General features: G+C 47.1%; 1 long non-coding RNA gene across 1 annotated transcript in view; it reads right to left on the bottom strand.

Moving 5' to 3' along the window:
• The window catches only part of LOC137525855 (uncharacterized), an 84,746-nt gene that overhangs the window by 60,383 nt on the left and 8,687 nt on the right, over positions 1 to 15,676 (bottom strand). The window lies entirely within an intron of this gene.

The raw sequence follows: 15,676 nt of genomic DNA, 5'->3' as shown, positions 1-15,676 counted from the left end.
TGTCGCAGGGTCAAATGAATGACGATATTTGCGTTGCAGTGTGATGGGAGCAGAGCACCACACCACAAACACACTGGCCAGGTATAAAACCGGCCTCAATGTAACTATTTACATTATGCAGGACCAGTTCTAGGTATAATGGGGTCCCTGGGCAAAGTTAACCTGCCCCCTCCCCTGACAGACCCCACCCTCTAACGCAGCACTAGGGGCTGCCAAATCGCCCCACACCCAGCATGTCTCCCTAAACTTTATTTTGGTCTCCGGGCCCCTGCCTGTTCCGGCTGGTGCGTGCTCCTCCATATGTCTGTGCCTCTGAACACTCCCATCTTTATCCTCGAAGGCAGGGCCGGCTCTCTCATGAAGCAAGATGAAACATTTGCATCAGGTGCAGAGATGTCAGTGGCAGCATTTTTGTACTGTGTGTACCTTCCTGAGGAGGAATAGAGTGGCTGTGGGTGAGCGCCAGTTTGCTTTTGTGGTGAGCTGCAGCATGTCATGTGAGAACATTAAAAGAAGCTCAATCTTGAAAAGCGCACATATTTTTGCACTTTTATTTCAGGCACAACGCAGCAGCTTGTGTGGAAAAAAAAGAAGAAAATGTGCTCGGTGTCTGAAGAAATGTAACAGAAATGTAACAGGAATTTGTTCTGAGTATGAACAGGCGAGACGGCTTATTTCGGCGCAGAGCTGTGCCCCTGGTTTGGGTGCTGCCATAGGCTGTAATGTGAATTACATTGGGCTGGAACCCACTAGAGCGATTTTGTGAGCGATTAGGGAGCGATTCAAACCGCTAACGATTTCTCGAAACGCTCAGCTAATGTTAATGGATGGGCCAAATTCCACTGGAGCGATTGCGATAACCAAAATCGCAAACGCAGGACATGCAGCATTTTTCGCGGTTAGCATTAGCGTTTCTGCAATGTAAAGTATATAAACGCTGGCGTAATCGCTCGTCAAAACCTGCACAGAGCGATTTTGCTAGCGTTTTTACATTACTGCACTCTGTAACAAAATTAAAATTAATTGAAAGGACCAATCAGAATTAAAAACGCTAATCGCTACACAACCGCTGGCAAACTGATTACACTTTTTAAAATCACTACCCAAAACGCTCATGAAATCGCTTACAAACCGCTCATACAAAACGCTAGCGATTGCGATTAGTGATAGCGTTTTGTAGTGGGCTCCAGGCTGTTGACTAATTTGGACATCGGCGATTGCCAGGGGGCTCAAGTTAGAAAAAAAAACAAGGTGATTCATCCGCTGGCATATTCCCCCTGAGTTGGGAGGGGGAATAGCATCAACGCCACCTGGACTTTCAGCAGGCGCAGTGTGAGCTGTCCATCGGCCTCACCCTGCATTTTGCAAATTTAGATGTACCCTGAATGGGCCCATGTCTTGTCTGTGCTGATGCATTTACATTGCGGGAAAGTAGTCAAGTGTGAACCTTGCTTATGTGTTATAGGACATAGCTATTTCATGCGCTGCTGTGTGTTCTCATTGTGCTTTACCGCGTTACGTGGGGGCAAATGCACAAAACATCACTTAGGATGACAAAGTAGCACCCGTTACTAAGGCAACCCGAGCACTTGTCACCCAGAGTAATGCGCACTATGCCAGTAGCATCACATGCATTAGCCTAGCAATGCTCACATTATCTAGGTAACACAGGTCACAGTAATTGCACATCACGTACTACCTTGTCATCATAAGTGAAAAATTTCACTTATGAGAAAATGTGTATGAAGAGTGCCATTCCTGCATATAACTAGGCATTTTTTTTGTCACTGAAAGGGTTAAAAATGTATGTAGGTAGGCATAAGCCTCACTGATAACTTATTACAGCCATAAAACCCTTGCTTGGGAGAGAACAGCTTCTTAGTGCAGGGGAAAGATAAAAAGTAGTTCATAGATTGTGGTTCTGAATTGTGTCAGACTGTGTGAAAGACTGTGTCATTCAGCTGAGACATTAAACATGAAACCTACTTTTTTAGCTTTTAACCACTTAAAGAGGAACTCCAGTGAAAATAATGTAGTAAAAAAAGTGCTTCATTTTTTTACCATAATTATGTATAAATGATTTAGTCAGTGTTTGCTTGTTGTAAAATCTTTCCTCTCCCCGATTTACATTCTGACATTTATTACATGGTGACATTTTTACTGTGGGCAGGTTATGTAGCTGCTGCTAGCTGTTTTGGCTGTTAGAGACAGCTGTAAACAGCTAATTCCTGTCTGTGAACATTGTTACACTGTGGCAGTTTGCCCAGAGTACTGCGGTACTCAGAGCTTCTTGTGGGAGGGGTTTCAGCACAAAATCAGTCATACAGCGCCCCCTGATGGTCTGTTTGTGAAAATCATTATATTTCTCATGTAAAAGGGGGTATCAGCTACTGATTGGGATAAAGTTCAATTCTAGGTTGGAGTTTCTCTTTAAGTACAAGCTGTCTCTGCCACCTTAAAGAGGAACTTCAGCCTAAACAAACATCCTGTCATTAAGTTACATTAGTTATGTTAATTAAAATAGATAGGTAGGTAATAAAAAAATAGATAAATAATATAAACCCTGTTTTAAAAGAACAGGCAAGGAGTTTTGAATCAGGCAAATGTTTCTGCTTTCATGGGGGCGCCATCTTTTTCATGGGGGTAGCCATCTTTTTGGTTGAAAGAAGGTGACAGGGAGCATGAGACACAGTTCCAACTGTCCTGTGTCCTGGTCACCCCTCCCAGCTGTACACGCTAGGCTTCAAATCTCAAATTCAACATTTAAAAAAACAAATTTGCGTCAAAACAGCCGGTGAACAACAACATCAGAAATCCCATCATGCTTTGCACAACATCAGGGAGAAAATTCAAATTTCTTTGATGGGGCGGAGCTTAGCTTCTGTGCAGCTAAAAATGAGGCTTGGGTATGAAAAACAGAGTTCTGATGCTGTGAAACTATTTAAGGAAACACCAAGCCTTACTTCTTTGCTCTAATAGATTATTTACAGCGTATTATATACAACCAGCATTTTTTTTTACTAGAACAACATTCAAAGGGTTACACACAGGACTTAGAAGCTTCCCTGCTAGCTGGATTTGAGATCATGTTATGTTGTGTTTAATGGTATCAAGTGAAGAATGTAAATAAACACTTCTCTTACACTGCTCGGTCTCCGGAACCAAGTCAGACAATTTAAAACATTTCTGCTTGTAAGAACATGAATAAAGCAGTTATAAATAAAATGCAAAGTCAGCTTTCAGAGCAAAAAAAGTGTACTTTGGGAATGTATAATTTCTAAATGAATAATAATACTTTTGCACAAAAGCAAATATAATAACCGCATGGCATATAAAAAGTAGGAAAACATGTTTTTATTGAATATTATGTCAGGGTTTTATACCACTTTAAGAACCATCAAGAAGTATCAAAACAGGGCGTAGATTTCCACTAGCATTGTGCTTAAATGGGTAAACAGAAAATAAGACTGGGGAATTCTAAAACTAAAATAATAAAAAAATAATTAAAAAAAATATTTTTTTTAGGAGTAGGAGGATAGGTACAATTGTTTATCTCATCGGTTTGTTTTCAGTTCAGGTTTGCTTTTAGGTAATTTTTTTGAGGAAACCGGCAAGGTGGCTGTGTCTGTTAATGATAACACAATGCAGAACAGCAATGGACTGCGCTGGAAATATACAAAGCCACATAAAAGGATTCACATCAGAAACACATTTAATTGAATATAAATATACGGAAACATTCTCCAGCAGATCATGTGAAATAAAATTACACTGTCCTGTGTTACTCCTGACTCTGCTACATGAAACACATTCACAGTCCGCTTATTCAATCTCCAAAGAATATATTCACTGTAAATAGCCCTGTTCCTTCTCTTCATAGCTGCGATTAATATCATCTTGTTATCCTTATCGTTGCTCCCAACTGTCCCTCTTTCGGAGGGACAGTCCCTCTTTGGGAGCCCTGTCCCTCTGTCCCTCTTTCCTCCTCATTTGTCCCTCTTTCAGGACTTTGTCCCTCTTTCTATGTAAATATATTTATTTTTCTACTAATAAATGTGTTTGGCTAACTAAACTTTATTCCGATCCTTTAAATTGATATATTACTGATTTTAAAATGTTACTATGAAGGAAAATGAACCAGATTAGAAAGGATTAGGAATAGAATTATAAAACAACATATTTTTCTTATGAAATCTTTATGGTATGCGTGACTAGGGGAGTAACGGGGCGTGATGTGATCAGGGGAGTGTCAGGGGCGTGGCTTAAGTGTCCCCGTTTCTCATCTCCAAACATTGGGAGGTATGTCCTTATTATAGACATGATATGTTAGGGTACCCATACACTAACTCGAATTCCTGCCGATATACAGCAGATTCAATTACTGTGATCGAATCTGCTGTGAAATTGATAACGCAAACTCTGACCGACAGGGTCAGGAGCGCATCGCTAGCAGCGTTCGATTCAGGGACGGCTGACGCAGCATAGCGGCAGCAATATCACCTGTCCGACCCCGGGATCCGTTCAGTCTCACTTCTTCCGGCTGGCCTTCTTCTCCATGTCCTCTTCACTTCCTGTCGAGTCCTGTGACAAGCCGAAGCGCCCTCTTCTGTTTGAACTTCGGCTTGCCACAGGACGAGACAGGAAGTGAAGAGGACATGGAGGACGCACTGGCGTAACAATAGGGGATGCGACCCCTGCCGTGGCGGGGGGGGCCCGGGGCCCCTAGGGCCCGCTCAGGGACTTTTGGGGGGCAGGAGGGGTCGCAGCATAAGAGTAAAGTGTGGCAGATCGATTGCAGGAGGGGGAGCGCTGAGAGGAGAGCCCGAGGTGAGGGAGGAGGGGGGGGGGAATGTTCCCCCTCCCCACCGATCTGCCACACTCTCCTCTTATGCTGCGACCCCTCCTGCCCCCCAAAAGTCCCTGAGTGGGCCCTAGGGGGGGGGGCCCGGATTTTTTTTTTGTAGGGGGGCCCTGAGATTTCTAGGTATGCCCCTGGGAGGACGGCAAAAGAAGTGAGACTGAACAGATCTCGGGGACACGCGCCGGCCAGACAGGTAATATTATTGCTGCTGGCCGGGGGAGCAGGAGTGACCGGGGGTAGCGAGGCAGGTGGCAGTGGTGGCTTCACAGGTTTTGAATTGATTTCATGCTGAAATCGATTCCCAATCTGTGTGCAGTGTATGGGCAGCCAATGTAGTTTTGCAGTCATTGCTTATGATGCAGAAGGCAGTGCAAAGTTTTCTTTTGTAGAAATGTATCGACCATGTAATACAGGAGACCATGGGGGTGATTCATTGTCAGGCAGCCTATTGGGCCAATCAAAGTGCAGGGATCTCGTCCTTTGACAGGGCTCAGGGTGGACTCAGTGGAGCGGCGATTAAGTTAATGGAGCCGGCGTCAGTTAGCAGCGCACGGCGTGCAGCACTACCGCAGCATAGCCTGCCCTGGAGATTTCTACCTCGCCCTCCTGTCATTAAGCTGCGCTGCTTTAGCAATGAATCAACCCCCGTATCCCTTCCTTCCTTCCAAAATAGTGTGCCTTTTCCAAGCCTTTCAGAACCCTTCCTTGCAATGGTGTAGCTATTAGGCCTCAGTGCAAGTTTCTCGTACACACATCCAAACAATCTGCCCAACTATTATCTAAATGTGTCGGACGACAGAAGGGCATGTGTACGCAAAGGCGTAGCTATGGGTGGGCAAGGAGGGACATGCGTCCCTGGGAGCAGCACTGTGAGGGCGCTCAGCGCGGCCGTTGCACCCCCACATGCATGAAAGGTGGCTCGCTGGCTGCCCGAAGTGTCCCTGCTTCTCTCCCTCCCTCTGCAGAGGAGCGCAGACGCATTAGCAGCACAAAAAGGTTATTTAAAGGGGGGCACATTAGGCTATCTAAACGGGGGGAACAGGGGGCACATATGGCTATATTAAAGTGAATGGAAAGCCATATGTAAATAAAAAAGTCAGATACTCACCTAAGGAGAGGGAGGCTCTGGGTCCCATAGAGCACTCCCTCTCCTCTCCCGATCCCCGCTGTCGCGCTGGCTCCCCCGTAGCGGTATTCGACTGTTTCGGTTAAATACTGCTGTTTCCCCGTCGAAGGGAAGCTTTGGAAATGCTTCGGGAGCCCGAGTGCTCCCGAAGACGGGCCGCTCTACACTGCGCACGTGCGAGTGCCCTATATGACGCACTTGCACGAGCGCAGTATGGAGCCGCCTGTCTTCGGGAGGACTCAAGGATTTGAGCGGGGGAGCCAGCGCAGCACCAATGGCACCGGGAGAGGAGAGGGAAGGCTCATTAGGACCCGAGCCTTCCCTCTTCTTAGGTGAGTATCTGACTTTTTATTTATTATTATTATTTTTTATTTTTATAGCGCCAGCATCTTCCGTAGCGCTGTACATAGTACAAACAAATAATGGGGAACAAATATACATAAGAAATACAAGACACTGTACAGTCATGACATTGAATAGAGTAAATACAAATACATATATAGTTGATATGTAGTTGGTACATGTACCTATGTTAAAATAACAGCAGTATGAGAAACACTAGCAGGAGGTCCCTGTCCTTGCGGGCTTACAATCTAGTGGGTAGTGGGGAGGAAACAAAAGGGAAGGAAACACAAGGATTAGTGGGTGAGCCAGTGTGCCTTCAGTGCTGTCTATAGCAAATTATAGGCTTGTCTGAACAGGTGTGTTTTCAGAGTACGTTTGAAGGTTTCCACTCTCGTGGCATGACGAACCGGCTGAGGGAGGGAGTTCCAAAGGAGAGGGACAGCCCTGAGAAGTCTTGGACGCGAGAGTGAGAGGAGGTGACTAGGCTGGAGGACAAAAGGGTCTCCTGTGAGGAACGGAGGGTCCGGGCGGGGAGGTATCTGGACATTAAAGAGGAAATGTATGGAGGCGATAGCTTGTGTAGAGCTTTGTATGCAAGTGTGAGAAGTTTAAACTGGATCCTTTGGGCAACTGGTAGCCAATGGAGGGATTGGCAGAGAGGGGCTGCCTCAGAGGATCTAGAAGAGAGGTGGATGAGACGAGCTGCAGAGTTTAGTAGGGATTGCAGAGGTGCCAGTCTGCTTTGTGGTAGACCACAGAGTAGGGTGTTGCAGTAGTTTAAATATGTATTCCCATTAGCTTTAACAACATTTCACTCCACCCAAGACTACGACCACATTCTGATGTGTGGCCACACCCATTTTGTCGGTGGGGGGGAATAACTTTGTCCCCGGGTGCTGAAAACCCGCTAGCTATGCCTCTGTGTGTACGGCTGGCAAACAATGAGACTACCAACTGATTGTAAGAGGTGGTTTGCCAGGTCCATCTGGCGGCTCAGCCTGCACAACTATCTTGCAGGTTAGCCACCTGTGTACAAGTCATTTGAACAACTTTGTTGTTTTTGAATGCGGACATGTTGTGCAATTTGTTGTTTCGCTAGCGCACATACTATTGTGAGTGAGTTGGTTGTTTAGTTGGTTGGGTGTGTGTACGTCCTTTTCATGTAAACAACTTGTCTTGCGGTTGGTCATGTTGTGCGGTTGGTTTAGCATTATGTTGGACGTGGGTATGAGCCTCTACTCTCACTGCCTCTCCCTAGCACCATATGTATAGACTAGTTTCACACTGCGGCGTTGTGTTGCACAGCCTGTAAAAACAGGATTGCAACAGAGGAGAAGGGCTGCATGATGCGTTACACACGTTATGGGACGCATGCAGCAAAGCATACAGGTCATGAAATGTAGGCTTCACTGCAACAGTAAACATGCATGGCGTCCGGTTACCCATAAAGAGGCTAGGGACCTGGTCCTGTACATAATACAGAGCAGCAGCAGCAGCGGACCAATATTCATTACCTCCTTCTGGTGGTGGGACAGGTCCTCTTCAGTGTACAAGCGCTGTACAGCCAATTACCATGCTTCTATTCCTGTCACATGACAGGCAGAGACTGGAGCTGCATGGTGACCATAATGGCCCATACTCACGGGCTACATTTGTCGCCGCAGTATGGGCCGTCGCACGGGCGCGCACCCCGAACTGTCGCCCGTCGCTGATGTCGCCAGGCGATTGAAAGTTTCAATCGCCTGGCGACAGTCGCCGCCGCAACTGTCGCTAGTCCGCGTGAGTACGCGGACTAGCGACAGCAACCTCCATTGAGGTATGCGGAGCTTCCGGCGGGGGGAGGAGGAACGTCGGCGGCAGCTTCCGTCGCGCCGCTGGTCCCTCTTCCGTGTGTGTACGCGGAGGGACCTGGCCAGGAGCTGTCGCCGGCCTGTCGCCCACGCGCTCACGTGTGCTGGCGACAGGCCACTTTTGCTGCCCGTGAGTATGGGCCATAACACTTTGCTGCTGCTGCTCATTAGTATGCATGGGAGCGGGCCCCCTGTGGTGGAGTGTAGCCATATAGTGGGGTGATGGGGGCCTGGACATCGTACTTACACTCCTGTTCATGGTGTTAGAATGGGAAGCTGGTGTAGGGCTTTAATAACAACACATTAGTGATAAATTAGTGCTGAAATTGTTAAAATTAATATTTCCATGTTGCAGCCCACAACAGGACCAGGAGAGATAAAATAAGCATAAAGAGAACAGAGATCTCTTGCAAAGATGGCTGGATGTCATTATTCAATATCCCACAATCAAGGCCTAGGGCTAATGCACAGCGCCCCAGCAGTGGAGATGTCATGGCAAATAAGTCACACTGCCGTCATTAGGATGCCACCATGCTGTGTGGTAAGGACGCAGCATGACGATGGACTAATGATAGCAGCGAGATTTACATTACCTCTCTGTATGTCTATGCATATGTAATGTTTGCAAAAGCATTTTAATAACTTACCATTTATACTTTGCAGCAAACTGTGTCAAAGCTCCTCAGATTATATGATAGATGTAAGATTAACCGCCTTAGTGGTTGGTAACCTCGAGTCAGGCTCGGGCCTGAAATCTGCAGCTCGGAACGGTAACCTCCGAGTCTGACTCGTGGTAGCCGCCAGGCGGTATGGAGAGACAGTGCAGTGTGGCAGCGTTTCAACTCACCTCCCCCAGGATCCAGACGCTGGCAGCCATTCTTCTTCCAGGTCCTCAGAGGCTCTCGATCCTTCTGGTGAGATCGCAGTCTGTCGGCATGGGCAGTTCTGCGCATGCTAAATTAATGAATGCTGGCCATGGTGGCAAAATGCTGTATGGACTGTTTTCTCCCCTTAATGCACTTAAGATGATGTGGACCCAGAATAGTTTATAGGGCCTACACAGAAAAATGTGTCATATCCAATTTCCATTGAAGGCAGTAATGATAACGGGAATCAGAAAACCCGAAAATGGTCCATTTTTTAGTCTAGTGTTAACCTAGCCTGTCAATGCTGGATCAGCATACAGTCTAACCTAGGACATTACACCTCAACCTATGGAGAAGCTGTACTCCTTTCTAAATATACTCTACATGCACAACACCCCTGGGTTAAAGCCTTATGTATTGCTCCACCTCTTGTTTCCTTCCTATTCCTTTACTGTAGATTATAAGCTTGCAAGGTCGACAGATTTTTGCTAGCGGGTCTCAAAGGACCGCAGTTATGCCCCTGAAAAATAAGAAGCGGGGAGGAGTGCAACATAGGAGAAAAGAGAGGGAGAGCATAAGATGAATGCTCCATTCATAGGGCAAGAGAGGATGGTCTTGCAGGTAGCTGTGAACGGGACAGAACGGGGTTATCTGCATGGGCACTGTGGCTGCACTATTGAAATAGGGCAGTGATCTGCAAACTTGGGTCTCCAGCTGTTAAGGAACTACAAGTCCCACAATGCATTGCAGGAATCAGACAGCCACAGTCATGAATCATAAATGCATTGTGGGACTTGTAGTTCCTTAACAGCCGGAGAGCCAAGTTTGCAGATCACTGAAATAGGGAAGGACGTGTGCGGTTCCCCACCTGCCCCTTGAAGTCTTCAACCCTAGGCCCGACCTTTGTGGCCTTCCTGGAAATCCTGCTCTGGATATATCTGATGGTCCGATCTGGTGGCCATCTAAAAGTCACCTATAGTGACAAGATTTTATACTTTGGAAAGTGCTGTGGAAGATGTCAGAGCTCTATAAATACAAAATACAGTAGAGTCCCAGTTAACCAAACCTCAGGCATCTGGAAGTCTTAACTAACCGGCATGCCTAGCGGGGGAGAGGGGGAGAACTTCCTACAGCAGTTTGCAGAGTATTGTGCAGCTGTAGTGACTTACGAATGCTTCGGGCGCCCATCTTCTTCTGCCCTGTAGCTCCCAAAAGCTTTGTGGCGTCCTTGTATGGTGGGAAGGAAATTCACTTAGACCACACTCAGGATCAAATTAAGAAGATTTATTGCTCATATGAGGAGGCAAGATACAACTGTCCTTCTTTTGGTTCTAGACATCATGACCCGTGCAGTAGGGCTGCTCACACAACGTCTAGTGCAGCCTTTCTCAACTTTTTTACCTTGGAGGAACCCTGTAAATAACTTTTGGATCTCAAGGAACCCCTGCAAACAATTTTTTGGTCTCGAGGAACCCCTGCATTTATTTTTCAGGAGGCATGGTCTTTAAATAGGTTAGGCTGCTAATTTCACTTTCTCCTATTACACTGCCACTCATTATACTGTCTCCTGACCCCCCAACTTAGTGCTTCTTGTTACAGTACCACCTATTATAGTGTGCTCTATTATACTTCCCCCACAATGGGGTAAAATGCCAAGGAACCCCTGCAGAGTCCTCAAGGAACCCTGGGGTTCCAGGGAACCCTGGTTGAGAAAGCCTGGTCTAGCCTGAGGGTTCACAGACTTAACTGTCTCTGCTGGCAATAGCCCAACTCTAGGTATATTTCCTGACTTAACTCAGCCTCTGGACCATGATTCGTTTCTGGGCTGACCTCAATTACTATGTCCAAGAAGTAGGCTGGGTGGAGTCTCACAAATTATTTTTAACTAGAAAAAGGAAATAACATGTCTCAAAGCCATGTCTACAAAGGATGGGGGTTAGTTTAGTTTAGGTAAAACAGAGACAGGTTATTAAAACACATAAATGACTATAATACCTGATTATATTTACTTTAACATAAGGCTCACAGGTGTGTCAACTGACTCACATTGGGTCATGTGACGCATCGGAGCCATGCATGGAGGACATTGCAAAGCCTCAGGGAGCTACAGGAGAGAAGACGGTTGCCTGGAGCATTCGTAAGTCGCTACCGCTGCGCAATACTCTGCTTTAATCAGCGGGGGAAGGTTAGTGCTATAGTTAAGGCCAGATGCTTGACTTCTCAAGCAACCGGCAAGCACACATATCTGGCATCAGGCAATCCCTGCCTGTGCCAGATAAATGAGACTCTACTGTGGAATGGAAGGATGGATCGCTGCAACCACCAATAAAGCCAACGGGAGTCGGGGACCCAATGCATCATTTAGCAGTAAACAAGAAAGGATGTCCCACTGCACCATTGTAGGGTAAAAGGATCTCTCCGACTTTATTTAACACATCAGCAAAAACACAGACAACAGCTTACGTGTATCGGAGCTCTGTATAGCTCCTTAATCAAAAAAATAAATCGGAGAGATCCTTTTACCCTACAATGGTGCAGCGGGACATCCTTTCTTGTTTACTGAGACTCTACTGTGGCTCAAATAAAAATATCATAAAGTAAATGGCAACTCATCCACTGTCTGGGGAAATGGGGGCATTGCGCTTTACTGCAGTAACAGACGTGCAGTGGGTATGTGCGAAACCACCCATGCAAAAGCATGTACATGTCCGACCGTTACCTACCCACTCAACGCGGTGGGTGGAGTGTGAATTGGCCCTGATGCCACTCCCAGCGGAGACCATCAGCAAAAGGGATGGTCGGAAGTGCCCATTTCTGATTTTGCGGAAATTCCAATTTTCCGATTTCTGACTTTCGAAGAGCGTTATTAGTCATTTTTTGCATCAGAGAATACAAATAAAAAATAAAAAAGTGGAAAAATGGAAATCGGAAGAAAAATGGAAACTCAGTCTTGTGATTGGTCTAAAATTAAAATTTTGCGGAAAAAAAATCTGCGTTCTCTGATTGGTCCAGTTTTTCCGAGTTCTGTGATTAGGTTAAAATTACCAAATTGCGGTAAATCAAATTTCCGTGGAATTTTTATTTCCGTTTTCCATTTCCGATGGGAAATGCGGAAATTTCAATTCCGTGGAATCTGAATCAGCATCTCTACTCAGCGGTCACTGAGACTCTTTAGCAAATGAAGATCAGAGAAACTGAAAGTCTCGCATTATGAGGCGCCAGCTCTGATTATTTCTCACATGACAGGGTCACTTTGCTCTAAACAAGAGAAAAATAAGTAGAAAATGTAATTTCAGTAGCTCTACAGCTGAGCTGAGACTAAAGAGGAAAAACACAAGGAGAGCTGACAACGTGCTTCTCTGGAAAAGCAGATCAAGCAAGAAAACAACAAAGGATGGAAAATTGACATATTCCGCCACAATGGGACAGTCGCGTCTCTCAATCAGTCGGACGCCGCGGCGCTCGGCAGCCGTCCGCCTCCCAAAAGTTCAGAATTTTTTATTAATCAATCTACCCCAGAAGCTTCAAACGTGCCAACAAAAAACAAGCAAATTTGTGTGTCAGCAGGTGTAGACTTCAATAGCAAACAAAAAGGTCACTGATCCGTTTGAGACCCGCGCTTTAATTAAGACGGATCCCAGCGTGGGGGGAACACTTTCATATGCATATTAATGAATGCATTAACTTTCCTGCAAGAGTAGAAGTGGTTCGCCAGTCATTTATTCTCCCGCCGCGCAGGTAGGTATGCAAATACCACTGGAGAATGAAGATGAAGTGTCTGGGATTATATAGGGGACTGGGAATTGTTTTATAAGCCACGTCCTTGAGCTTTCTTTTCCCGCCTCCCACATCACTTTACCCCAAACACCCCTACATACTGCCCTTGGGGGTCCTGAAATTAATGGGTTGCGTGACTCCTCTAAAACCACTCGGTAAGATTCATGTGTGTGGATAACATCCCCTGTCCAAGACCTCCTTCTATGGGCCGGTCCACAATTGTCAGGTTCCATATCGGATCCGTGTGAAATGGATCCAGTTTTCTGAAAAACGGATCTGTTTGACACGAATCTGATCTGGATGGTAAGGCACGTTCCGTGGCCGCATGTCGATCGCGTCGGTACGTACACATCGCCGCTCACCTGTCTCGCCGCCACTGCTCATGCCGCCGCTCGGTCCCTTCCACAGCCTGGAGGCCAGCAGAAGAGTGGCTCTCCAGAGGCTGCAACAGGCCAATTCTGCCTAGCAACAGGGAGAATTTTCATTGGTTTATCATGAACTGCTGAGAACTCCCATTGGTCTATTGCAGCCCAATGGAGAATCCCCATGCTTCTGTTGGCCTCCGGGCTCATCAGAATGGACTGAGAGGCGGTGATGGACGGCGGGACGCGTGAGTATGACGTCACGCGTATGACATCACGTGGCGACTAACCTTGGGCGTAACAATAGGGCCTGCAGCCCCTGCTCCCGTGGGGGGGCCCAGGCCCCAACTCGGGGCCCACTCAGGGCCATTTTGGGGGACTGGAGGGGATGCTGCATGAGGGGAAAGCCATGGCCACACTTGGCGAGGAGGGGGGAAGGTCTCCCTCACCTTGGGCTCTCCCCTCTGTTCTCCTCTCCAGCTTAAATTAGTGTCTGGGCAGCGGGCAGATACATACCTTCCTTGCGTTCCACCAGGAATGTTCCTATTTCCAGTGTCTGACGTCACTTCCTGTATAAACAGGAAGTAGCGTCGGCCACTAGAGCGAGGAGTATCCACGGTGGAACGCAAGGAAGGTATGTATCTGCCCGCCGCTGCCCAGACACTAAGCTGGAGGGGAGCGCAGAGGGGAGAGCCCGAGGTGAGGGGGGGGACCGTCCCCCCCCTCTCTGCCAAGTGTGGCCATGGCTTTCCCCTTATGCAGCACCCCAAAACGGGCCTGAGCGGGCCCTGAGTGGGGGGGGTGGGGGGAGGCGTCAGAATTTCTGCAGAGGGACCCGGTGGCTCCTAGTTACGCCCTTGCGACTAGTGAGAGCGGACAGTGTCCGTTGTTATAGGCTTGCATTGGAAACGTTTTACCATCCAGACCGGGAAAAGTGTCAAATCTGGATGCTCCGTGATGTTTTCTTTCTGTGCAGATCCGTGTGTGTTATCCGTGTTTCTGCACGAGTGGGAGCGGATCCTATTTTTACTATAGGATCCGCTTCCAGCCTCTCTGCAAAGTTTTAAAAACGTTTAAAACATATCCCACAGATACGTTTTTAAAACAAGTGTGAACCGGCCCTATAGCTTAATACTGGGGGAAAGAGTAACTGTAACCAAGGATTGAACTTCATCCCAATCAGTATATGATACCTCTTTTCTCATGAGAAATCTCTAATAGATCATCAGGGTGCTCTGTATGGCTGATATTGTGGTGAAACCCCTCCCACAGTGTGATGTCAGGATCCAGGGCCTGACCGTTTCCTGTCTGTGAACCTTGTTGCATTGTGGGAAATAACAGCTGTTTCCAACTGCCAAGCAACTAGTATCTCCCTCCGAGTATATGTATATCTATAAAAACAACAATCTTTTAGCATATTGCAATGTTAGTAGGGTGGGTTTGTAGATAATGGCAGTTGGTGCTGTCTGTTTTTTTCCTGGCTACCAGTAGTAAAGATGATGCCCTGCAGGCTGATTGTGGATCAATCAACATGATCATATTGCATGGTGAATATCAATTGTTTCTTGGTCTCTCTTCTATTTTTTAACTTCTCACTTTGCAATGTATTGATTTATTTTTTCTCCTTTTTTGCTAAAGTTCCTCTTGAAGCAGCATGGTGGCTTTGACCCTTCCCACAACTTCCTGTGCTGCATTCCACAATTTCCTGCACCATAGCAGCACCCACTCCCATAGGAATGAACAGGAAGAGAGCTGAGTGGCTGATCTAGTCACGCCCCCTTCCCTCAGGGCCTGAGCCCACTAACGCAGTTGAGCGTAGTTGTGTCCGCTTTTCAGCAACACATCAATGCTACAGATGCTGAAAAGCGGACACAACTGCGTACAACTGCGTTAGTGGGCTCAGGCCCTTAGGAAAGAATAGAAAATTGACATTATGCACCATGTACTCCTCCCAGACAGACTTGTGGCAAGCAGGCTTCTGTGTGACCTAGTGATCCACTGCAGTGGCTGTTTGTGACATTATCAGGGGACCAGGGCCAACGTAGTGACAGTTAGTGTTGCACCTAATTCCTGGACAACCTGGCCTCTTGGCTCCCACACATCCTCTCCTCTGACCTCCCCACAATCATACTTGGGGACTTAACATCCCCATGGACAGTCCTTACTCCCCTGAAGCCTCTCAACTGCTCTCCCTCACTACTTCCCTTGGCCTCTCCCAACACACCAATTCCCCCACCCACCGCGCTGGCCACACTCTCGACCTGATTCTCTCAAAATCTGCCACCCTCCCCAACCTGGACATCACACCCTTCCCCCTCTCCGACCATCACCTTCTCACTTTCTCCATCTCCCCATCATCCTCCCCCAACCCTCCTCCACCCTCAGGTCGTTGGCAGAGAGATTTGCATAACCTAGACCCAACTGCACTAGCCAACCCCCTCCACTCCCTCACATCCACCCTCCCAAACGTTACCTGCCCAAACCAAGCC

Source organism: Hyperolius riggenbachi, chromosome 7 (genome assembly GCF_040937935.1).
Source record: "Hyperolius riggenbachi isolate aHypRig1 chromosome 7, aHypRig1.pri, whole genome shotgun sequence".
Classification (NCBI taxonomy): Eukaryota; Metazoa; Chordata; class Amphibia; order Anura; family Hyperoliidae; genus Hyperolius; species Hyperolius riggenbachi.
Note: the sequence above shows the minus strand (reverse complement) of the source record. Positions and strands in the feature narration are given on the sequence as shown.